Here is a 16,189-nt window from a genome sequence, read left to right on the forward strand (position 1 = left end):
GCTCCCCCAGTGCAGGGAGCAGCACTGGCTCCAGGACCCAAGCCTCCCCTGCAGCTGGGGGACAAGTGTGCAGGTATTGGGGGCGATGCAGGAGGGACTTGTCAGAAATGTTGGGGCTGTTTTAGTACTAGAAATTGCAACCTTTGGAAATTTAAGCTCTCACTGCTCCTTCTCAGCTATGAATGTTTTGGCTAATGGCTTTGGCAGGAGCAGGTGTACAGTTAGTCAAATAAAAGAGCAGCCGCTGGCCCCTGCATACAGCAAAGATACCCAGCCCAGGGATGAAGAAATCCAAGAAAGTGACACAGTTTCAAAAGTAGTTTTGAAGAACTGTAAATACACCCACAAAATCCGTGGCAGATTCTTTTCTCTGGTGAAGAAATTACGATGCTTCTTGTCCCCTGTTAAATCTTTATATTGTTTCTGTCACTCAGAGGAACACAGAGATATTTCTTTCTTAAATGTGATATTAATAAAACAGAGTCAAAGGCACATTAGTGGCTTTTCTGTCTGGCTGCTAAATGGCTTAGAAAGTATGCAGCTCTATTTTTAGGCAAGAAATGCTTTTAGGGATTAAAATTCAAAGGATAAAGTAAACAATTTCACATGACTCTTTAACACAAAAGATGATTTCTCCCTCAATGCAGGTTAGTATTTTTACAACAGGATGATGAAACGGGCCCTCACTGTGTTTTTCCCTGTATAGGCTACAGAGGATCTGGGATGAAGCAATAAAATATGGAAGAGCAGCACCAATGTATATGGACGAGAGAGGGGAGGGGAAGGTAAATTCAACCAAATTAGACTCTGATAGTCAACTGTCCCAGCTGGAATTAGATTCTGTCACTTGTGAATATTTCACAGTTACCAGCTGAAAGACATCTAGCAAAGCAATTAAAGCCAATCAGTGGAAGAGATAAGTGTTTTGCTTCTCAGCCAACTAAATTAAGCCACAAGTTGTATTAAGGTTTTAAGGGGGAAAAAAAAAAAACCAAACCAAAAACCAATATACTTTTTCCCACTGGCAAGCAGAAGGAAATGCAGGTACAATTTTTTTAATGAGTGTGTGTTGCTGAGTGGTAACTTACCCCCCATCTGAGGGAACAGGGACTCCTGTGAGAGGCAATATGCCAGGGCAGTCTGGGTGTGCGTTTGTGGTGCCCTGGTCCACGCAGGGGGCACCTGCATCAGAAAACCCCCTCTTCCTACCTGGATAAAGCATATTGGATGATGTTTCACTAGGTTGAAAGGTCTTTCCCTAAATCCCATCTCTAAGCTAAAGGCCCATTTATGTTAAATGCAATAGGAAGTAGTAGAGGCAGAGCTTCATGCTGTAAGCCAGACCTTCCCCCCCTCTCCTTTTTCTTCTGATGTGGTGCTAGGACTATGGAGCAGATTGCTTCTGCTTTCTACTGCAAGCAAATTTCTTGTTTCCTGAGCACAAAGGCATCAGGAGAAATTAAAGCTAAAGCTCATTTTCCAGAACAGTGTTAACATCTATGAAGAAATTAATTGTTCAGCTGGCCTCTTAATCTAGATGACAGTTTTATTACAATTAAAATATCACCTCTAGGAGGCCCTTTGTTTGCATTTGACAGATTTTATTGTGTTTATATAGGCTAATGAAGCAGAATTAAATTATGCGGCTTATATTAAATTTAAATGACTGATTTATTGTATTTAAAATCCAAAATATATCATGCATGTTCTTTAATGCCACACAAACTACATTAGTTCACTGCTGGTTTATATTTTACTTTGGTGATTTTCCCAATTGAAAAAGGTTTTGTAGGCACACTAAAACATGGTGAATTAACGTCCAAATGGCTAAAACAGGAAACTGTCTTTAAGCATTTTAGAGGAGTAAAAATATTGTGATGCTAGGTCTAGCCTGTGCTTCAGGTCAGTGGCTCTGATTTCATGGTTTACTATCAGTGATTTCACTAAAGTGCTTTAATTTGAGCCTTTGCCAACTGAGATCAACTATCCACATGCTCATCTTTGTTCTTGAGATTTCTTGTTACTTATTTATTTACTCTAGCAAACTTTGTTATTCCCCATTAAGCATGCTGCTCAAATAATCCCTACTGCATACAGTATTCCATAAAAAAGAGCACTGAGTGCTCAGGTTTCTGTAAAACTGCAGAGCTGATCACCCATAAACCTGAGGGTAACCTGATTCTCATTAATCTTTGTCTTTTCTGAGCACAGAATTCCTCTGAGTTTACTTTAGATTTCTGTCCCATAGATGCTTACAGCTCATCTCATTACTCCATGTTTGTTCCTTCATTAATGGAGAAAATTAGATGTGTAGTGAGATTCACTGGATATGTGTTTTAGATGCTGCCTTTAAGGTTGTGCTGTAATGCCTCTATTCCTTTCCATATTGAGGAAGCCAAAGCTGATTAGTTGAGAGATAGAAGACATCTAGAGTGGAGATATCTGTTCACTCAGATTAATCCCATGGCTAATATCTGAAATATTGCTAAAATATGTTCCAATCCTTATGAATACTGGTACTTCTTTTTTCCTTCTTTTTCTTTTGTCAATACAAGCATAAATGAAGGGCTTGGGAGAAAAATCAACCTCCAAAACAAATCACTGGAATCACTGTTATTAGGGTATATCAGACAATTCTATGAGTCCTTAAGTAGTCCAAGAAGTGCTATTTAAGAAGAGCAATTTTGCTGAAAATTTAACTTTCAGGATATAAAGCAATTTCATATATACAGTTTGAATCTGATAACCAGCTTTGGCCAGGGAAACAACAGAAGAAGACTTTCAGAAAATCATTTTCCTTTTTTAATAGCAGTACTTGGTGAACTCATGACATCAGTGATTTATTTTCCTTTGTAGTATTGCTCTATCTTCATCTTGGCTTTCCATTTTGGCCATTAGCTCAGACATATATTGTTTCATATGTAATACTATGGGGAAAGAAACATATCAGGGCTGATTTTCTGCTCAATTATTAAAATGGTATGAGCAAGGGAACAACTTAAATGATTTCCATGATTAAATATATTGTGTAATGACACAGATGTTTGTGGGTATGAGTAAACTGCAACTAGGAGCCAGCTTTATTTCTAGGACTTCATGCAGGATGATGAGTTTCACTACTTTTTCCTTCAGTTCTCAGCTGTCTGTAGGGATTTCTCTTGTCTGTGGGTGGCATCCACCAGCTTCATCAGCAGGAAACTTCATGAAATCTTCAGGATTCAGCTGTATGAGGACTCAGCCAGTATGAGGTTCAACTCAGTGTAAGGAAAGATTCAGTAACTTCCAACCCTTTGTGGTGCGCCCATTTTCATCTATTTGAACTGTAGAAAAGTAGGTCTAAGCAGGAAACAAGGTGGGAATAGGCTTCTGGCAGATCAATCCTACTTGTTGCTAACTCAATCTTTCAATTATAGAATCATAGAATGGTTTGGATTGGAAAGGACCTTAGAGATCATCTTGTTCCAATGCCCCTGGAATGGGCAGGGACAGCTTTCACTAGACCAGGTTGCTCAGAGCTCCATCCAGCCTGGCCTTGAGCATTTCCATGCGTTTAGCCATGGAAAACATGTAGGTTCACGGAATCGTTAAGTGCCAATAGTGTACTGAGATTTGTCAACTGCCATGTGTGCTAGTTTGAAAACAAACCAGTGGGAGGCACCAAGTCAGAATAACAATTTAATGGAAATTAAAGGAAAGGAAAAGAAAGTAAAAGAAAACACTGACAGAGTCAAGATACAACCTGAGTCCCTGTTAGGCAGGGTGGTGGTAGCAGTCCTCTGAAGTGGTGATCCTGTAGTAGAAGGGGTCTGCTCTTCCTCAGAAAGTCCAGTGGTGGCTGTGTAGCTCCTGTCCTCTGGAAATCCAGTGGAAAGAGTGCCTCTGGTGCTCAGAGTCCTAGATTATATCCACGATGGGATGCTTGGTTCCTCCCTCTGGGTGGAGCATCTCACAATAGGGTAATGAGTCATGAGGCCAAGTGTTGATTAGGCTCATTAACAGAAGATAGTCTGGAGGGAGTTATCTCTGAGTCATGCAGCAGGACAATGATGGGCCATTAACAGCAAGATAGTCTGGGGGGAGGAGGCAAGGAAACACTGCCCCACCTGATTTCCACAGCTCATGAGGATGGTAATAGAATACACCTCAACCCAGGACACCATGCATCAGAGGCAGGGAACCCTCGTAAACAGGATCCTCTTTAAAATATAGAGACTGGTTCTGAAATACCTGGGTTTTATATCTCATACCAGGAGCAGCTGTGTCTGGAAGTGAAAGTTCAACAGGAATTTTCCTCTGCATGACTCACTTGAGGACATAACACTTCTCCCTCATAGAGTTTCCAGTGAGAAAAGTTAACACACCATGTTAGAATGCACAGAACCCAATATTAAAAGTAAATATAATAAATACAGTAAATACATATATATACTGTATATAAATATATATATATACTGTATATAAATACAGTAAAAAATACAGTTGCTTCAATATACCACAGTCATCTTCCCTAAAATCAAGGTGACGGGTCCTTTGCTCCATCCTGCAGCAAAGGACCTAGGCCAAAGTTTCTAGCCTGATGGTAGATTCGTGTCTCTAAGACAGGTCCAAGGTCCTGCCAATGGTTTGCATGAAGAGCCCAAAAGCCCCAGTGATCCTGGAAAGCTCATTAGTGAAGAATGAGTTGTCATTGGAGTCTCTCTTAAATGAAAAAAAAAATAAATCAAGAAACACTAATATGGCAAAAGTATCCTTCTTCCCTGGAGCAACATCACATGTTGCTTGCTCTTCGACTTGTCTGGTTTCTGTCCTTTCTTGCTTTACTTAAATCACCGTGACACAATGAGCCTTAAAAGCAAAGTTGTTCCTTTGTGCTAACGGTGTGCTTGCCCACTTGGTGTTGGTAAATAGTGTCTAGGTAAACTGCTCTATATTGCAGCAGATAAGTTGTTTTTTTAAAGTTTGTATCAGTTTTCAATGTAGAAAAATATGAAGAATTTGTGACAAAGAAAGAAAAAGGTTCTTTCTGTGAGCTAATGTAAAGACCATCTACCAAAGAATGGTCTTGCCTCTGTGTATAGATCAGCTATAAACTGGATACTCCAAGTAAGGTCCAGGAGCTAAAGGAGAGGGTCCAGCAGAGTGCCACAAAGATGATTACAGGTCTGGAACATCTTTCCTGAGGAGAGACTTAAAGGAGCTGGGCCTGTTTAGTCTGGAGAAGACTGAGAGGAGATCTCATCAATGCATATAAATATCTCAAAGGTGGGTGCCAAGAGGATGGTGCCAGACTCTTTTCAGTGGTGCCCAGAGATGGGATAAGGAGCAATGGCCATAAACTAAATCACAAGATGTTTCACCTCAACATGAGGAAGAATTTCTTTTCATTGAGGCTGACCAATCACTGGAACAGTCTGCCCGGGGAGGTCATGGAATATCCTTCTTTGGAGACATTTAAAACCCACCTATACATGTTGCTGTGTCACCTGCATTAGGTGACCCTGCCTTGAGGGTGGTTGGACTAGATCATCTCCAGAGTTCCCTTCCAACCTTAACTACTCTGTGATTCTCTGTGATTCTCTCTGATTTAACACTGTCATTTTCATTTTTCATTAAGTCAATCAAATTAGGAAAGCAAAATAGTCCACTGAAGCAGAAATGTATGTTAGTGTATTTAATAGGCCTGTTACAACCTTTGAAACAATGCAGCCTAGGTTGTATATGGTAAGACTATACAGAACAGAAGTGGATATGCCAAAAAAGCAGTCAGTCTGTACAGCTGCCAGAAGAGGTGTTAATATTTTTCTCCATTCTAGTAGAAGCTCATTGGGATATGCAAAACTCATTCGTTAAGTAACGCTGGAGAGTGACAGATGCTGACATATATAATTTGACAGCGGCAAATACCAGGTACTAGAAAGTGTCATTTCCCATAAGTATAAAATAATGGGTCATTATTCCCTGACAGATTAAAACCCAAGTACTATGAATAAATGAATCAGTAATCCTGCGTGTTTTAAAAGAAAAATAGAGCATTCTTTTTCTTCTTCCAGAAATAAAGGAGATTTCCTTTGTTCTCCTCTCACCTGTGTGTGTTACCACCAATTGCCAACCCTCTGATGAGGTGGAGCAGAGGAGGGAGCTTCTCACACGATCTACTTAAGGCATTTAAGACCTTTATGTTTCCAGACAGGGGATGCTGGCTCCCTAGGCAGCCAGTGCAGAAACAGCACAGCATCCAGCAGATAGCTCAGAGGAGAGGCTTGCTGCCTCTTTGATTCCAAGAGGATCCCAGGAGTGCAGGCACGCCCAGGTCAGGGGCCTGACATGAAGGGTGCCTCTCAAGGGTTATCTGTCCAGCTTTGTGCCAATCCACAGGATGGATGCTGTTATGTGGCCCCATAGGAGGGCCTCAGCTTTACTCTTGCCTTTAATTCTGAGCCCAGGTTTCCACTACTGAGGCACAGTGACCTTCCTCAGGCAGACAACTAACAGCGGGGGACCCCTGAAATTTCAGAAGCAGCACCAGTAGAGACATTTATCTTCCTCCAGACAGGGGGAAATCTGCCCACTGGCTGAAAACAAAGCCCAGGAGGGGAGCAGAGACAGATCATACCCAGCATAGTTCTGCTGAGGCTGCGCTTGCTGGGCTTGTTGGAGGGGATACATATCTCCAGGATCTGGAGATACTCTGCCTAATGCAGCCTGAGTCCTAAAACAAGCCACCAGGCACCGTTCCCAACAGGAATACACTTAAAGCATTTAACAGGAATCTAGTTGATGTCAAAGTGGTTTCCAGCGCCTGCTGTATTTAGCCAGCCTTGCACCTACAAGCACAGTTGTACTGTGCCCTGTGACTAGTAGTTAAAACATGGCCATGATATGTCTTCTTTCTTCCCTCCTACCCGATTATCAAACCCATCACCACCATGACATGACATTGTGTTAGATATTGCTGGGACCAAAGGCTGTTCTCCAGCTGAGGCACAGGGTACGTCTGATCGCAGTAACTCCAACACTGTCATGGAAAGGAGAATGGCAGGAGCTATGCCAGTGCCTTTGAGTCGTTGGAGACAGCACCTGAAGAATCATAGAATCATTTAGGTTGGACAAGACCTCTACGATCATCGAGTCCAACTATTAACCCAGTACTTCCAAGTTCACCACTAATGTATTCACCATGTCCCCAGGAGCCACATCCATGTTCCTTTTGAACACTTCCAGGGATGGTGATTCCACCACTTCCCTGGGCAGCCTGCTCCAATGCCTGGTGACCTTCTCTGAGAAAAAGTTTTTTCCTAATATCCAATCTAAACTCCCTTGGAGGAAGGACATCCCTTGATGTCTAGTTAAGTAGTCTCTGAAAATCCTTCCCAGCAGCTCTGCAAGAGCCAAGCAGCTCTTTCCTGCTTGAGAAAAGTGCTTTTTGGTGTCTTTTGGGACAATGTTTTCTTTTGTGCATTAGGTACTTTCCAAAAGAAGCATTATTTATTCATTTATTTCAGTTTTTTAAATCTAAGTCCCTTAGATGTAACGCAAGGCCATTTTAACTGACAAGTTCGAGCTCTTGTATAATGGAGGACCCACAGAATTTCACTCAAATTCTTGCATTAGGGACTTGTTCTTTTTTTCATGTAATCACAATTGCTCACAGAAAAGACAAATAAAATTATGCCTTCACCCATTATTTATTGATCCTGTGGTTGTAAGGTTTCTAACAGAATACTTACAGCTTTTCAATGAATTTTAAAATGTAAATTACATTTAGATTCTCTGGCAAATCATGCAATGTTGAAGATCGGGGGGGTTTTGATTTTTAGTACGTTATGCTTGCTACTGTCTTTTTTTGGTAGCAGATTAATTAGAAGCATGATAAAACCAACTGCAAAACCAACACAGAATTTATTGGGTGGGTTTCCTATCATCTTTGTGGTTCAATACATTTTTTTGCAAGTGTTGCAAAAAACATTTAGCACAGCAGCCTTCTGGTCTGTGACTGGGCTCCTAGAAACTATTATCATATAAATAATAATTAGATGGAAGTTAAAACCAGCATGACTGTACTGAACAAATATACATGATTGCAAATGTGTCTGTATCAGTGGGAGAGAAGGAAAGTGAATCCACTTCAAATGTTCAGAATTTTACACCTCATTAGTTGGAGATGATTGTTTAATGGTTTGATTAAAGGGAATTTTTCTCCTTCCTCAATCCACTTGTTTCTTCTCCTGTATTTAGTAATTGACTGCAGTTCAGAGATCTGCTGAATTTGTTAAGATTTTCACATATTTCTTCTCTAGAAATTTTTATCTTCAGTCTGACCAGTGTTTGCAGGCTCTACCTCATGCTATCCATAGCATAAGATACCAATCTTCCCACACCAGTTCTGTTTAAAGACAGACACTTGGACTGTCAGCAGTGGGGTATATTCTCAGCTTCAAGGACACACTTTCAAAGTCTTTGAAGACAAGAAGCATCGGAACAAGCTTGCAGATGGGAGATTATAGACAAAGCATTGCAGAGATGAAACAAATGCTTCCCCAGTCTCTTAAGGTACATGCTAATCAAGTCAAATACTAAATTGCTGTTAAATATTGTCATCAACAATTGCTTAGGCAAGGCCCAGCTTCTATACATTTATAACATATGCAGAACAAATGCATTTACAGTAATATTGGTTAATTTTTTGGAGAATATAGGTAACTTTTTAAAAATTCCTATATCATGAGCAGTAGATTTAGTGAATTTTCATCCCTCCAAGGGCCAAAATTTAAAAGGAAAAAAAAAAAAAAAACCACCAAAATTTAAGGCTAAAATCTTTTCTGAAGGAGCTGGGATGCATGCCTATGTACTATCATTTTGTTCTTTCAGTTCTAGGTGTTGGTAACTGAAAATTCTCTTTCATAGAGGATATGGCTACAGTAACAATATGTCTGTCTCCTTAGTATTTGTTGGCAGACTAGTTTGCTTTTGTTTGTATAAAGTAGAAAGGAGCTTTAGAGGCAGTAGTCCAGGATGTACGGTGCATGGAGCACTAGTAAAGTGGTTGAGACACTGCTGGCAGCAGGAGTCTGCAAAGAAACCATCACATTGGAACAAAAACAGCTGTCTGCCAGCACCATAAACTTTAGGAAATGTTGTGGGTGATTAGTTGCTGCTCCTAATGTGTGAAAGTTGGCCTGTCTGCATACAGGCAAAATAAACTCCCTTTAACTTCTTGTCACTCATACATAGAAAGCACAGGACATTATGGGATTGATTATGAGCCATAAAAGCCAGGAAGTTCAGTTTTAGAGTGAAAACCATGGCAATGACTGTCTCTTTCTATTTGGATGTCATTGCATGAAAAGCTAAGGTGAAATGAAAAGGAACAGGAAACAAACCTCAAATGGGAATGGGACAAAAAATTCTAATGGGAAAAGCAACTCAGTCAGGAAGGAACACTCAAGCATATAATATAAGGCACCTGGCCTCTCTGAAACTTTTGGGGTTTTAAGTAAAGCTTACTGGTCCTGGAACAATAGTAAAAGAACAGTCCAGCAAACATATTCTGCTGAATGTCACATAGACTTTTTTCCCAAAGACAGACATCCGTCCCATTTCCACCATTCCACCAGCTCAAATAGTCTGAATAAACATAAACGCCACTTCAACAAAAGCAAGAAATAATATGGATTGATTGCAAAGAAGAGAATAATAAAGGGTATTTTGTTACACAACCCTTCAGTTGCATTTTTTTGCAATAAACTTTTCGAAGGTCGTTTCAAAATTAAATCACATGTGAGTGCAAATCTGGGAATTTAATGTGAATTGAAATTATCCTTGTTTTGTGCTGCAAGGCAGTTTGAATAGTTCCTTTCTGTGAGGGATTTTTTTTTTTTTTTTTTCTAAACTGATTGTGAAATAGATGTGAAAACTAAGGGCAGAAGGTGGGGCTATTTTATTTTTTTCTTATGTACCTCTGAGTCTTCTGCTTTAAGCAATCATAACAAAGATAAATATTTATATAGCACCTGCCAGTCTATGGTTTAAAAGCACTTAACAAGCTTTAATATATACTATTGCACAGAAATAGAAAAAATACAGTTCTAGGGTGAAAGGTAATTTCTAGCTGATAGCAATGCTGGAAAACAGAAAGTAAACAGGGTTTAGAGCAAAGTAAACCAGAATTAATTTCTTGTATGAACAAGTAGAAAAGCTAATATATTTCCACTGCTGCAAAATTTGTCAGTGGGAATTTCAAAGCCTGATTTTTCTTATCTTTCATAAACAGGCTGTAAATCTTAGGCCCCACAAAGTAAATGGATGGCTTAGTATTTACTCTAACAAAGGACAAGACTTCATTCCCACAATTTAGTAAGATACAGCCTTGGGAGAAATTGTAAGATCTGAGTCTAAGTGCCTGCAAAGGGTTAAGAGGGGCTGTAGAAATGACTTATGCCTTTGCCTAAGTAATAAAACTACATTCTTGGGTGGGGGGAGACTGCAATATTTTGGAGTGCTTTTTCCTCACAAAAATGTCACAAAAAGATTTTCTTTCCTTCAGCACGATCCACTTTATTGTATTTGCAAGAAAAGTAAAGGAAATGAAGACTTTTACTCTGGGAAATGCCAGTTTTTCTTTCTAATGCTAGTCAGCAGCCCAGTGATTTAGGGGTCATTCTCGGGAGAATACCAGGATTAGCAGATGGTATCAGAGAAAAGTTTTGTTGTTTTTTTTTTTTTATTCTTACTGGTCAATACTGACTACCAACTTACTAAAGAAATCCAGGAAAAAGCAGAACCAGAGGCTTTAGATAAAAGTCCTAGAGGTTTCTCCAGAATCATTGAATCCTTAAGATTGGAAAAGACCTCCAAGGTCATGGAGTCCAACTGATGGCATGATTATTTTTTTCTCTTTTCTTTTAAACCCTTTTTATACCTTTTCACAACTTCTGTATTCTTCGTGTTTTTTAGCCTACATTCTTGGACTTGTTTGTCAGCCTAGGAAACTATACATTTTAAAGGCTTCGTAGGTACGGGTTAGTGTGCCCCAGACCCCAAGGTCCTCTCCAGAACACATTCTGTAAACTAAGGTAGAACATTCCAGAGGAAGGTTCCTTGGGGAGAGGGGCTCATTCAAGCCTCTCATTGGGGAATCTTTGATAGATATGCTAATTAGTAAAACCTATAATGTTATACCATATCTTTTGGGAGTGTGTATTGTGGTGTGCATTGAGGTGCATTCGACCTGGACGTAGTGCACCTAAGGATCCTTAAAATAAATACCAAGGTAAAATCCCTTTTTCCCTTCTAACCGTGTTTGACTCTTGATTTCAAGACCAGGAAAAGGCATCACAACATTTGACTGAACACCACCACCATGTCAACTAAACCATAGAACTAAGTGCCACATCCAGTCATTTCTTAAACACTTCCAGGGGTGATCCATCCTTGGCAGCCCTTTCCAATGCTAAAGTCATGCTCATAGTGTGAAATTCATATTTAAGTGTTTGTGGAAAATAGGAGACCTCTGAGAGGAAGGCATGAAAGAGCCCCGCCTCCAAACTCCCTGTCTCATAGGACAGATTTATTTCATAAACATAGGAAAACTGCTAACTTTTGCATGTGTAACCTTAATTATAGCAGAATTTAACCTTTTTTTTTCTTTTAAGGCAGTTAGGAGGTTTTCTTCTTACTGGTGAGACTATTTTTAAAATCAATTTAAATATCTGAAATGATTATGCATATATAGTACTAACATGCTAAATTTAACCTTTGAAGTAGTTCTTAGCTCTTCACTTCCAAAATGAAAACATATGAATAAAAATTGCTCTGGATTAAAGAGGCATACTCAATATTTCACTCTTAGCAGAGAGACACCTCAGACTAGGGTAGTAAAGGTACCTGTTTTGTAATAAGGAGCTTTGGTCCCTAACAACTTCAAATGGTGTTTCACAAAGTCTCCATCACCTCTCTCAGATCCCTCAGGGTCCATAGGAAGCAATTTACTCATTGCCAAATATATTGATCCAAACAAGCTGGTACAGGGCAATATGTGCAATGTCAAGAGACCAACCCTGATCCCAGGGTGTTCTAGCTCTGTGGGCACAACACTTACTCTCTGCTAATGTCTTCTCCACACTTCCTAGAAGGGAGGGTTGTTGTTAGCCCAAGTTGACTCCTCTTAAGGAGCCATATATTTCAGAGGCAGCTACAGATCTCTAAACAAGCATGCTGTGCTTTGCCATGAGGCCCTAAGCTTATGGACACAGCCTCCAGCAATGGGACAACTTGGTCTGTCTTAGCCAAGCCAGCCTTCTGTCACCCAGCATGAGCTGGTGCGCTGGCACTGCTGAATGTCAAATCTACTGATTTTCAGGTACATCACCCAAGGAAGAAATGATGCACTGGAAAAGAATCAGCTGGCTGTAAGATCCTCTTCAGTCTGGAGCCTTGACCTTCAGGTTAGGAAAGAACAGAGAGAAAAGCAGTCTTTGCCTTTCCTGCTGAAGCTGGGCCACAGAAATTCGTCATGTGGGCCACAGTATGCACAGGGAAAATCTCTCGCCTAACTGCTGTGGCATTTACTTCCGAGGGGGTAGACTTCCATTTTGTCCCTGTTCCCAAGCCTGGAACATTTGAGAAAATGTACATTTGAGAAAAGTAGATAAAATACATAAGCAGAGTGGGGAGAAGGAGTGGGAATGCAGAGCTTTCTTCTCCCACTAATTGCAGCAATCTCTCTCTTCTCCCTTCTGCCTTTACATATTACTTTTGCCGGGGTTTGCAGGATGGTGTCAGCCTCTTTAGGTGTAGGAGTGGAAAGCCCTGACCATTGATTTTCTGTTTACTGCTCAACTTTCCAAGCACATGTAAGATGCACCACAGCACCAGAAGCACTTCCACAAGTTCTCAGGCATTTTTCACAAGAAAAAAAAGAAAGTAAGTGCTCTGAGACTTCTGTGATTACCAGTATAGGGAAGAGGTAAGATCTTAAGATCTTCTCTGGCATTTTTCTGTAGCTAATATCAGCTGTAGCCTGTTCTGTGTGGTGGCTAATGTGAAACCTCTTCCTCAGCACTTAATTCTCATTATACTTTAAAAAGGATATTTAAGTATGTAACTTGGGGTTGTAAATTGCACAGAAGCCTAAAGGTTACATATTGTAATGCTGCCCACCAAGGAGCATATGCTGTTTTCCAGATCTGGTCAAATGTTTTACAGGGAAGGCATTTCACTCAATTCCCTAATGTTGTTTTATGTAAACAACATAAACAATAACATGTTTTAGAATTGCCATTAAAAAATAAGACCTTTTCATGCTCTAAGGGCCTCTGGCATTCCCTACACAGATATTGCTATGTTGAGGGACATATGCAAATAGAAATGATGGTAAAGAAAATGAAGAAAAATATCAGGTCAGAAGAACAAAACTGTATTTCTTCTAGCTCCATCAGCTTGGCTATATTTTGTTCCTGACAGCGACTTTGAAATGGCAAAAGAATTCCTTCGACCAACTCTTCCTGTGACCTAAATGCATAATTGATGAAAATGTACTGGTTACATGAAAGCCTCATAGAAACCACCAGGAAAGCATTGCAGATGATTTTTTCCTCCTTTTGCCACTCTGTTTTTACAGATGTGATACGTGGTTTAAGGAGCCAAAGCAGACAGTTGTGCTTTAGCCCTGCCAAATACCCCAAACAAAGAAGATTTCTTTCTTTCCTCTCCCTTTCCCAACAGAACGTATGTAGCTAAAATAAATAAATACATAAACAAATACAATTTTTAAAAATATATTTTAATTGGCATATCTACGAAAATTCATGAGGCAAATTATACATTTAGAGCAATTATACAGCTTTGATTCCTGCAAGAATCAGAAGTCAGCGCACAGCAAGGACACCGCGGTGGCCTCTGTCAACCTGAGCACGGCTGGTGGCCCTGGCGCTGCCGCCGCAGCCATGCCGAGGGCTGGATTGCCACCTAGTGGGACCCCGCGGCTCCAGCCCGCTGGAGAGGTTAAATCCCTGCTCACGGTCCTAACGCTCTTTAACAAATACTGCCGCTGAATTTAGAGCCTGGAGCAGTGGATCGCTAAACACCCCGAGCACTCGGTGCAGCACAGAGTGGAATCACACAATCACAGAATGGTTTGGATTGGAAGGGACCTTAAAGATCATCTAATTCCACCCCACCTGACATGGGCTGGGACACCTTCCACTTAACCAGATTGCTCAAAGTCCCATTCAATCAGGCCTTGAACATTTCCAGTGATGAGGCAATCACACCTTCTCTGGGAAACCTGTTCCAGTGCCGCTCTACCCTCACAGTAAAGAATTTCTTCCTAATATCTAGTCTAAACCTCCTGTCTTTCAGTTTAAAGCCATTAGCCCTCGGTGAGTGTTTGCCCCAGCAGGGTGCAGGTGTACCCGAAATGTTGTTTGCTGGTTCAGAGGCAGCACAGAGTGCCTGTGTGGCACTTAGAGCTCTCCTTATCACATGAGGATGCTGGCCTTTCTCAAGTGTCCTCCAGTACTTGAACACTCTCATAACTGATAATATCTTCTCTTTGAAGTTCATAGAAAATTTAAGTGTAAGGAAAACCATGGGGCCCTCTTGTCAGTGCAGGAAAGATATGAGGCTAGACCATGGCTGGCTGCTGTGATAAACTGCCAGCCTTTTGTGCTCAGTGCACATGGAGTTGTGGTAGACACAAACCATGGATTTGGTTTTCCATTGATCTGAGAAAGGCAGACTTTGTGCATCTGTAGAAAAGCTAACTGCATTTCCTGGTGTGGCTGTGCAGCGTGATGCAGTTACTCACTGAATACTTCCCCCCAGACCAACTGTGAGCTTAGCAGAAGGGAGCAGTGGGAAGGAAGAGGCCAGCCAGAACTTCTGAGGACCACCTTAAAAGTCAGTCCCAACAGGGTGGATCATCAGCCAAGTATTGCAGTTCTCCACCTTTTTCCTCTGTGCATTCCTGCTCCCAGAGCCCTACAGCGCCAGGACAATGAAGATGGGAGGAGGTAGTGGTGGCAGTGGCCTCCAGCTCTGCTGGGAAGGGGATGTCTGCACTGCTGCTCCAACTGCTGTTTGAGTGTCACCAGGTAGAGAAGAGCACTTGCTGCTTCTGTGTGCAGGGCTTGGACTGCCCATAGTTTGAAGGAAAGGAGTGGTGCAGACTGGGCTTTGCTCAAGTGTCTTTGTGCTGACACCACATGAATGAGTACCCAGATGTATTGCTGAGGGAGTACAGAGGAAGGCACTACTTGGGTAGGGACAAGAGTAGAAAGGGTCAACCACTTGTTTCTTGTCCCCTACCTTGTGCCAATAGTGAGTTGCAACTCTCCATTTAAAAAGACTAAACTTCTGTAAGGGGTGGAAAGAGAGGGCTCACCCTTTTGTGGAGCCACATTGTGTGATCCACAGGAGAGTTGATCTCAAATTTGCCTGTGAGGGGCTGGTCACCAGGCAGCCACACATGTTCCATGCTGGAGCCCCTTTGCCACAGGCAAATATTTTAGTCTTACTAAAATACTCCTTCTGTCAATCAATCAATCAATCAATCAATCAAACAATCAATCACAGCTACTGCAGGTTTTCACACTGGAGAGGATGGTCAGAGTCAATAGGTGGATGTGAAGACCTCACACATCCTACACATCTTATGTGATATCTGGTGTCACTCTGGACACCTAAAACAGGAACTGCAGGAGCTGATCATCTCAGTGGAGATGTGAGAAATATGGAGGATGGATGTGCATTCCACTTTGCTGCTTCAGAGGTTATCCTGGGCTGAATGTCCATCTCACAGTTTCTGAGTTTGGCACTTACACCAACTACTTCTCACAATTCCCTTCTTTCCCTGCACACACAGACTTACTTCTCTTAACATAAAATCCTCATGGCTTCAGCAGGGAGATTAGACAGGAGGCAGGAGCCTTGGGTTCAGTTCTTGCCTCTCCATCCAGTGGGCAAATGTAACCACTGCTAAGAAGGCTGCTTTCATCCCTGGACTAATGTATATGTTCATGAAGAATGAAAAAGCTTCAGGAAGAGAGGCAAAAAACTTCACAGTCTCATGAATGGGGCATTATCCTGAGAAAAAAGTGGATCTTGGCAAAGGAACAACTCCTCCTGTCCTCTATGTTGTTGAAAATTGAACAGTAAGAAGGCAGTATTCTAACATGGAGCCAGAAAAAGA

At 41.2% G+C, this 16,189-nt stretch overlaps 1 long non-coding RNA gene across 1 annotated transcript; it reads left to right on the plus strand.

The window, feature by feature from the left end:
• Positions 1-964: 964 nt before the first annotated feature.
• LOC138118016 (uncharacterized) lies at positions 965-12,914 on the plus strand. The gene is made up of 3 exons (XR_011154960.1): positions 965-1,044; positions 12,359-12,443; positions 12,770-12,914. It is a non-coding gene; the product is annotated as an uncharacterized lncRNA (long non-coding RNA).
• Positions 12,915-16,189: the final 3,275 nt, after the last annotated feature.

The sequence above is a fragment of the Aphelocoma coerulescens genome, chromosome 1 (genome assembly GCF_041296385.1).
Source record: "Aphelocoma coerulescens isolate FSJ_1873_10779 chromosome 1, UR_Acoe_1.0, whole genome shotgun sequence".
NCBI classification, from domain to species: domain Eukaryota; kingdom Metazoa; phylum Chordata; class Aves; order Passeriformes; family Corvidae; genus Aphelocoma; species Aphelocoma coerulescens.